This window comes from Oryzias latipes, chromosome 23 (assembly GCF_002234675.1).
Source record: "Oryzias latipes chromosome 23, ASM223467v1".
Classification (NCBI taxonomy): Eukaryota; Metazoa; Chordata; class Actinopteri; order Beloniformes; family Adrianichthyidae; genus Oryzias; species Oryzias latipes.
This window is the reverse complement of record NC_019881.2, coordinates 13,729,416-13,739,344: the sequence shown is the minus strand read 5'-3', so window position 1 is coordinate 13,739,344 and position 9,929 is coordinate 13,729,416. Positions and strand designations below refer to the sequence as shown.

Here is a 9,929-nt window from a genome sequence, read left to right as displayed (position 1 = left end):
ACATCCCTCCCCTTCCCCCCCCCACCCTTCTACTCCTCCCCTTTTTTTAACCTGCTCTCTCTCGTCTCTTGTCTTGCACCTCTTGCACCACCCTACTCTTCAAACTCAGGGGTGACAAAGAAAATCAAGGCTTTTATCGCCACTTTGGGCTCAGTGGTGCCGAGGTTTTTGCTCTCTTTCCACTATATGGTTCAGAAAGCTCAAACTATGACACATGATAGGGAACTGTGATTCATTAAACACAATTTTTTTAACCTCCAATAATTCTGGTTTGCTGGTAATTGTGCTCTGAAAAATGTGAAATACTCCGTTTTTTCCATCTGAAGTTCATCAAATGCAATCAGCTGACAAAAAGATGAATGCATCTGTTGCAGGAAATGAGAAAAACTTAATTTGCTGTCAGTTCATTATTCCCTTCTTTATCTAGCATGAAAACAACCTGGAGTTTTTATAATAGGGTTCCAGAAAAGAAAGTCTTGGTGTTTCAAAGATTCAGAACAGAGGGTGTTATTTTAGAAACTTTGAGGCTTTCATGGATCACAACGCTCTTAGAAGGAATTTAGTTTTAAGCGGCAAATAAGAGAAATTTGTTACCCCTCTAGTTTTTTCCTGCACTGGCCAGCTTCTTGTCTTTTTCTCTCCTCATCTCCTATCCCCCCATCGTCTCCACAGACAGCCCTCCGCTGCCTCTGCCCCTTGTTTCCATAGTGACACTTTCCCCGGCTCTGGCATAAATGGAGTGGGGGGGGGGGGGTTTAGGGGCTTTGAAGGAATGACCAAGATCAAAAAGAATTGTTGAAAAAATAATGAATGTAAATGAAGAATGAGGAGAATTCTGGCGCTCGTCAGAGTGTCTGCAGCATCTGACGGGCGTTGGTCTCACATCAGGAGCTGGGGAAAGCTTTGGCATATGGCTAAAATAATTATCATGCTCATCAAACAACTAGATGGCCACTTATGCTTTGTGACAGTGTTCCCACCAGAGGAGAAATGAATTATGGGAAACTGTTGATCAATCTGAATTTTAATGTGGGCACAGCTCAGCATGTGAGTGCCGCATGATGCCAGGAGAGAAAGCAGAAACCTCCCCGAATGCTGGAAAAATATTATGCACAACATTTCCAAGACATTATAAACCGTCCTGCATTAATATTTTATCTCCACTGTCAGCGTGGTTCGGCCGTGTGGACCAGTCTCCTGGTTGGTCCATCACTCTTTTTGATGGATATTCGATGGATTTTCAACGGATCATTAATCTCCACGACTTTGGTGATCCCCCCCACTCCAACTTTTTTCCAGTTTTCGGCTTTCTGTGGATTTTGTTTCATTTATTGAGTGGATTGGTAAGAGTGCAACAAAAAATCCATATTGGATGAAGATGGACATGAGTCACCACTTCACATAACCTTTTTATTAGAAAAGCATTACTTGACACAGAGAATATTTGGGTGTTTTAAGGTTTATAAGTATAAGTCAAAAAGTCTTGGACATTACTACCAGTAGGTAGATAAAATTGGATAGATGTATTGATATTTCTTGCAATTTGGGAATTTTTAAAATTGTATTCCTGGCACTTTTGTTTATCTATACGGTCGGTTTATGAAAGGCACCTTTCTCACAAGTGCTGCTTTAAATCAGCCCATTAAAAGCCTGTTATCAGTTCTTATCAGCACCGTAGATAAAGCTAATCAGAGCCCTTCCCCACCTCAGCGTAGTTGCTGTGTTATCAAGTATTGGTAAAACCAGACAGTCCACAGGAGTCTGACAGGAAGGGCTGTCAACCGTTTGTCAAACTTTCATCCAGGAATCTTTGTTCTTTTTTCTAACACTTTCCTCTAAGCATTTTAAATACAAATAAATGCATAGTCAGACTATTTTTGTGTCAATTCTTTTACTTGTTGCGGGAACGAGATACACAGCAAATCCGAGGTATGTGCTGCAGACAGGAGTGTTTGCTTTAGAAGAAGCCGCGAGTGTTCCCGAGAGGACTGAGAGGGATTGTGTTGTTGCAGATCATCATTTTGTGGCATTAATCACCATTGAATGGGATTACTGTCAGCCGTGCTCCTTCCTGTGAAATCGACAAGCAGCAGCAATATGACTTGTGAATCATCTAATTCCATATCGATCCCACCGAGCTGCCGTGTTTCTTGATGGCCTCCCCCGGTGTAAGGGTCAGGAGACAAGGTCAGCTGCTTGTAGACCCAGCGCAGATTTAGAGTCATGATTAAAATGACACTTCTGCAGGGAGGACACTGAGGGTTATCCAGCTTTTCAGAACATTTCTGTGCAACAAACAACCACTCTGCAGTTGATATCTTTGGAGAAATTTTTTTTTATACCTTATTTAACCATTTGCATCTTACTTGAAACACACATTTCTGAAACCCCTATCTCATCAGCATGATTCAAATTTTTCCTGAAAACCCATTGTTGGTCCATATTTTCTCCCCTGTAGTTCATCATTATTCCACTAGAGGCAGTAGATGGACATTTTTCTGGTCATTTTAAAATGGCTGCCTGCGCGAAGCTGTAATTCCTGTCAATTTGTCAATTTTCAAAACATTATGCCAAAATAACTCATCTATTTTTCTTATTTTTGACATGACTTTGCTGTAGTAAAATGTAAAATATGTTGACACTTGATTCTTTATATTACAATTTCACAATGTCAAAAATATGTGTGGATCGAATTTGAGACAGTGGGTAATATGATGCTTTTTTCCCCATTTGAGTTAGTATTTTTGTATCTTAAACTAACATTGTTGTGAGCAAAAACTTACCAAATCACCCAATTTGTTATAACTGGTACAATTTTCTAAAAAAATCCTTAAATTTAATTAAATCAAATTTCATTAAAGGGGTTTAAAAAACATGTTCATTCCAAAAAAAAAAGAATTTTCTATCAAGTCTTATATGTTATTGATGTAGTGGACTTTAACAGGGTTAAATTTGCTAAAATTGTTTTTTTGAATCCCAGGAGTTTAAAATTGCTGAACCAGAGCTCGCGTCAATTCACTTTTTTTTCTAAATGTTCTGTCTCTTTTTACATATTTAGTGCAAGAAAACTGCACATCATTTTTCACCGTGGAGCACAAATTACATATTCTCCCCATCCACCATGTTGGCACCATCCCCACCCTCCAATTTGGTGATAGCCCTGTTGCCAAGCACAAACTTGTCGGAAAGATTTATGTCTCACTAACTTAAATTCCGATCTCAGCCTGTTAGTTATCCCCTGCTTTAGTTTAGTTGGCAGAATGACTGACAGACGGCTGATTGGGGAGCTGTGGATTTCTGTTCCCTCAAGTCAGATTCTGGGGGGGATTCACCAATTACCGCTCAAGGGCATCAAGGAAAGGTGCAGAGGGTTGACACCAGTGAAGGTTGTAGTCTGAGCCCTAATGGCGCTGCTGAATGCCAGGAGGCGCAGTGCAGTTGGATGCAGAGGAATCGGAACGGCAGATATTAAGGCAACACGATGAGGCCTGGCAGGTTATCGCCCTGGTGACTGGATGAAAAAGACTTCCTCTTGGAATTGCGACGAAGGTGCTGAGAGAGAGGAAAAAGCAAGAGAAGAATGACAAACAAGTTCTCTTGCTCTGAAACGTGAAAAAAGTAGCTATTCTTACTTATTTTATTCAGGACACCAACTGACTTATTCCTTTTCATGAAGGATTCTTGGGAAATATCAATAAGAAAGTATGATTAACTCGAATAAAAACATGTATTGTATTGAAAAACTCATTCAGGCATTTTTTCAGTCCTGGATTAGATACATTTGGATTAGAAATTGAACACTTTGTTCCCAAAATTAATTATTTTGTATTTGAGAATATTTGTGTCTTAAAAAAACGCATCTTAGATTTAGCTTGAGTTTCAGAGCTCAAGGTGAAGATTTGATCAGAAGTTAAACAATAAACATAACAAGTCCGTACAAGACAATTAACTAAAGGATTTTGTAACACTTAGGGGAAATATTTACATCAAACATTAAGACTTTATATTGATATCAGCTAACATATTGTTGATGCATACATAACACACATAAGAAATTGCATAGGTATCGTATTATTTTTGCTTTATAATGTATTAAGAACGGTAAGGTTGAATAAAAACATTAGTTAACTGTTTACTAATGTAATAAGTAATACACTTAGAAAAGCCCTAAAATCCTGTTAACACTTAATTTAGTAGTTAATGCCCAACTATACACCAAATAACATTAACAAAGGGACCCTTATTATAAAGTATTTCCAAAGGTTTCAGTCACAGCAGAATTGGGTTCAAGAATAAGCACTGATTTTGGTCTCTGATCCCTGATGTGAAATTATACGCAGAGAAAAACTTATTTTTTAACCAAAATTGGATCAGACACACAAATAACAATAAACAATTGTGAGAAAATATTAAGAACTATGATATAAGATTGTAATTTCTTCTTTTTTTCCTCACATTGTGTATTATGGTCATATTGCATGTTTTCATAGCAGACCTATAACTGTTTGAATTCTTCATTGCAGAAAAGCCTCTTAGAAATAAGTTAAACATTTCTAAGGTCCCCTTTAGCAGATTTTCTTTAAATAATAAAAAAGAAATTTGCAAGTAGTTAAGAAAAATGTTTCTTGTAAGATAAAAACTCTATTCACCAAGACCCATTTTCTTAAACTATTTTTTTTTTGCTATTGAAAACCTATCTTAATAAGATTTATTGTCTTGCAGGACAGAAAATAAGAAATTTTTTCTTGAGAAAGGTTTTTCTTTCTTGCTTAAGTCTTAAATTTTTGCTGTGTTCATTACATTAACAATGAATTGTGTGCCACTCAATAAGAGCAAGTGAAGCATTAATTTTCCTTGGTGTGATTCAGTCTCATATGATGCCGAAGTCTGCTGGTGTGTGTTTTGTGTGCCATGGAGGGAGTTTGCAAAGAAATCAGGAAGCAGGGGGAGCAGCCACCAACTTGTAAATGATGTCTTTCATCTCTTGACTTCAGATGTGGCTGTCATCCACTTCCATTATACAGCCCGATCAATTGGGACACACCAGGCAGACTGTAAGACAGGAGACAGAGAACAAAGGAAGCTGAGAAATGCATACACACACATGCCTGTCGGTCAGGTTGAAGGTATCTTGCAGCCCGTTATGGAGCTTCTTTTCTCACTGGTGCTTCTGTGAGATTTTGGGACAGATAATATCATGAATGTCTTGGTGTGGAAAACAAAGCACTTTCAGTTCCTTCACAAACAACACTTTGGTGCCCCCCGAGGAAAGCATTTAAACCCCACATCGCTCCAGCGGAGCTGCTCGGAGGCCAGCAGTAGACTGTGGCTGCACTCGGTAAACGTCTGCAGGAATTTAAAGCAGACTGTAGAAAAAGCAGCGCCAAAGCCCTTCTTCTGGGACATTTTACTTGTAGAAATCTCCATGAAGGTGTAACTCAATGGAATGGCAAAGTCACTTAAGCCTAAGCTACAAGGCGGGGGAAAAAAAAAAAGTCCCTTATGGAAGTTAAGCTCAATTAAACAAGACATTCCCATAGAAGAGTTAAACAGACAGCCACGTTCGAGTCTGATCTTAGTGTAATTCTTTTCACGTGCTTTTAGAATCACTTCTTATGTTTTCGGTGATGTCTTGGAAAGAAATCAACAGAAACTGAATGGAAATTTAAACAGCCGCTTGTCACTGTCATTTATCTGTAACTGTGTTTGAGAAAAAATATCCTGTTTTATTAATTGAAAAGAATTATCATGTCAGGTTACACTAAAAAAGACAGATGGCTTAGTTTTTTTAAACACAAAGTTTTCATAACATTTATTTTATTATGATTATGTAGTTTTTAGCTCACTTAAAAAAACTGTGTTGTTTTCTAGGACATAGTTTCTGCAGAGCGGCAGGAATTCATTAGACATTTACCTTTTAGTTGTGGGTGGAACTGTTGGCTCAACCCTATTTCCCATCATCCATCTGTTTACACGCTTTCCCGCTAGCTTACAGTCCCTCAAAACCCCCAAAATACATTACCTGTTCAATCAAAATGGAGCAATCCAGCCGTACGGTTTTGAGCCAGATGTCAGCTCAGACGAGGAAAAAGAAGACGTATATAAATCTAGTCATCTCCAACTGGATGCATCAGGATGGAGTGGAGCAAAGAGTTTGTGCTCTGCCAAATGTGGTTGGTACGTACGATTTTTAAACAGCCTTTCATCGTCTGCTCCTGATTCTCAACCAATAGAATAAAGAAATACTCAAAAACACTATTTTAATCTTAATTTTCTTTACATATGTCCTCTATTGTGAGAAAAGTGCCACAAGAGCATGTTAAAGCATCAAAAACATAATTTTCCTCAGAGTAGGTCTTTAATTGATCTTTTTACAGGATAATTTTGTTGATTTACATGTAACTGTCTTTGCCATCAGTACATTGGGAAGATTTTCTGTAGCAAATTCTAAAGCGTCTTCATGATTTTCCATTTTGGTTACAATCCTACCGGAAAAAAAAAAAGAAAATTGCAGTAACAGGTGTCAAAATGAACTTTTAGTTGCTTGTTTTAATTACTGTTTTTCCAGAATAAACACTCGTCTGAGCCCCAGCCACCCCCACCCCCCTCACCCCTACAGTGTAATCCGAGCCGAAAACACAATTATAAACCAGCAGCAACGCACCAAATGACAGAGCAGCAGGAAAACTGTGTTAAATAAGTTTAACGGACATTTGCTTGAGGACAGAGACAGACGAGAAGGTGGAGGGGGGAACGGAGGGGGTATTCAACGGCAAAAACGGATCTTAATGAAGCTGCATGCAGAAAAGGATAAGCAGCACTCTTCACCTTATACACCAAGACCTTGGCTGCTGGGACAGCTTCATTAAGTCCACCGAACTATGGAGTGTCACTCCTGCAAACGGCCAAGGCGGCTAAAGGAATGGGAAACAACAACGCCGTAATAACGTTGACATTTACAATAGGCGTCGGGTATCATATCCAATTTCTCCCTGCACACTCTTAATTCCTTTTTAATTGCTTTTCCGTGTTGGTTCCGGGATAAGGCTGTCTCTCTTCATTTATGAAAATGGAGAGATGGGGACAGTGCTGATGTGTGTGTGGACAGCTGATGGTGTGGGCGAAAGACTGGATGAGGGGCCAGGGGTATCATATAGTGAAGTGGGGGTGTTGCTGGAGAGCCTGGATAATTGCTAGCTGTTTCAAAGAAATCAAATACTTTGCAACGGACCTTTGATTAAAAGTAAAACAAAAAAATCAAACCCCATTTGATGAAAACAACTTCTAAAAAAATTAAACGATTTCCATATCGGCTGTATGATTAATTATCTGGCAGCATGCTACAGAATTAACAAGTTGAGAATTTTAGACATGTCTTAAAAGGTGAGTTATAATACTGAAGTGAACTAAGACAGGCAAAAACCAATTGTAATATATTTTCTAGTCTGAGCCAATTTGACTGTTAATATTCTGCATAACTCAAAATAATTGGACCAGTCAGGATTCACTTTTGGATTTGAAGTAGATGGAAATATAAATTAAAATTTTAACTTAAGCTTGTTGGGAAGAATTTGGTGAAACGGGACCAGAGTTGCAGAAAACAGACTTTCCTCAGAGCAATACACTTGAAAAATAAAAAGTAATTTTTATGAATTTTTTAAATTAATAGGAGAGATTTTTTTCAACATATTTTCAACAAGACATGAAAATTCTTGAAAAATGTGTCTTGTAGCAATGGGAAGATTTAACCCCTCGATGCCTACATTTATTTGCAGCGAAAAAAAATAAATATGAAACAAAAATTTATCTGTTTTTGCTTTCAACTAGATGCTAAATTAAGGTAATTTTTGGACCATAAGTGGTTTGGTGCATATTTCTATTAATATGGGTCAAGAGGTTAAGAAGGACTTGACTGGTTAAAGCAAAATGATTTCTTTTTTTAAATTTTTACTGGCGTGTCATTCTTCCAAACTTTTAAAATGATATAAAAGCAAAACTACTCAAAAAATTTGAAATACTAAATATTCTTAATATTAAACTATTAATTAATCAATTAAACCAAAAATATAAATTAAATTATTTCAGGAATTTAAGTATTTAAAAAAATGTCAAAGAAAATCACACAAAACTCTCCTGTTGGCTTAAAATCCAGTAAAAATCCCATCTTTGTTATTGTTTTTTGAGCTTGGTCCTCCATTTTCTGGTGATCTAAAACAAAGCCTGGTCATTCTGCTTTTAGATTTCTGTTTAGGTATAATGACCCAGACCTGAAAGGATCTATATGTGATGAGGTCAGAAGTATTTGAGAGGGGCTGGCCTTTTTATTGACCTAAAAGCTAATTAATTTAAAAAAATCCTTTTTGAGTGAAGTGCACTGCAAAACAAATGCAAAGATTTAAAACCTTGTTGTTAAGACATTTTAAAACCTTTTACTTTAAGTTGTTTTGACTCCTTATTTCTACATCCTAGCTCTTAATGAGTCCAAAACTTTTTGCTCCGTGCTCTTGACATTAGAAAAAAAAACGATTTAAGACACATTCATAAGACATCTAAATGCATTTAATTACCAGGACTACGTCATAATATGGAGACGCCACATTAAATCTCTTCACTTGGTTTTAACTGCAACGTTTATGATCGTTTTTTTGCCTGAAGGTTTGAACATGCCCCTTTATTATGTTATAAAGTTTTCTTTTAGAATTGTTCTTTTTTGTTGATAGATGTAAAAATATGCAGAAAAGCTGCATGCCATTGAATTTACATTTTCAAGTAAAATTTACAAGTTCAAGAAATGTTGACAGGAACTGCACATGGGGACAGTGGTTAGCACTCTGGCCTCACAGTGAGAAGGCCCTTGTTGGGATCCTGGCTTGGGACCTTTCTGCATGGAGTTTGCATGTTCTCCTTGTGCATGTGTGGGGTTTATCTGGTTTCCTCCCACAGTCCAAAAACATGCTTCATAGGTTCATGGGTGTGTCTAAATTTCCTCTTAGACGTGCATGCATGCGTGTGATGAGCCAACAGGTTTGTATTCTTATTTTGCTCAAAAATGAGTAATTTCCACTTATTACATTGACAAAAAACAAAACAAAACACTTTTTGAATGCTTGTGTGGAACTCCTTGTTTCTATATTTTCCTTGTTTAGTAAAAGCAAGGAGAGATAATTTTACTGCTTTCTAGTCATTGTCTTCTGAAGATGAGTGTTATTTTCCTTTTTTTTTGGCTACCTCTTTTTGCGCTGAGGGATGGGCAACTCCAGGCCTCGAGGGGCACATTCCTGTATGTTTTCCAACATACCCTGCTCTGGCAAGTTCTAATTGGCTTGACACACCTGAACCAGGTAATCAGTCATGAGTGGTGCCTGGATATCTGGAAATCATGCCATTGAGGCCTGGAGTTGCCCATCACTAACTGACCATTCACAGACCAATCCAGCAATAAAAGTATGAAGAAACAAAAGCATGTGTCAAACCCTAAAAGGCAAGAAGAGCTGACTTTTTGGTGGCTCTGATCGTAGCAATTAGACAACCTCACACTCTATCTTAACAAATTTGCTGAAAAAAAGTATATTTGGAAATATCTACAAGAAAAGTTGGAGAAATCCTAGAACAAAACCTTGAGGAACCCCACAATTAACGTGAGTGGAGAGGGATGCTGAAACTGCAGGTTTCATTAAAAAAATTTTCAAATGTTTTTATATAAATATGTTTGTACTGTTGACACCTTCTTGTATGAGTTGCTGGAGATTGTGATAAAAAAACAACTTTTTGACATTTTCTGTTAAAAACAGTCCTCCAGATGTTTGAGTCATGTGTGAGTGTTGATTTATTGCTGATTAATTTCCAGGACGTTTCTTAAATGTAGCGCATAAAAACACCACTTTTCTCTTTTAATTTCCACTTTGTCTGGACTACACTAAAAGGGGCTA

At 37.5% G+C, this 9,929-nt stretch overlaps 1 long non-coding RNA gene across 1 annotated transcript; it reads right to left on the bottom strand.

Moving 5' to 3' along the window:
- Positions 1-1,874: 1,874 nt before the first annotated feature.
- On the bottom strand, positions 1,875-5,186 carry LOC111946969. The gene is made up of 2 exons (XR_002872837.1): positions 4,962-5,186; positions 1,875-3,552 (listed from the first exon to the last, which is right to left on the bottom strand). It is a non-coding gene; the product is annotated as an uncharacterized LOC111946969 (long non-coding RNA).
- Between the last annotated feature and the right edge of the window lie 4,743 nt (positions 5,187-9,929).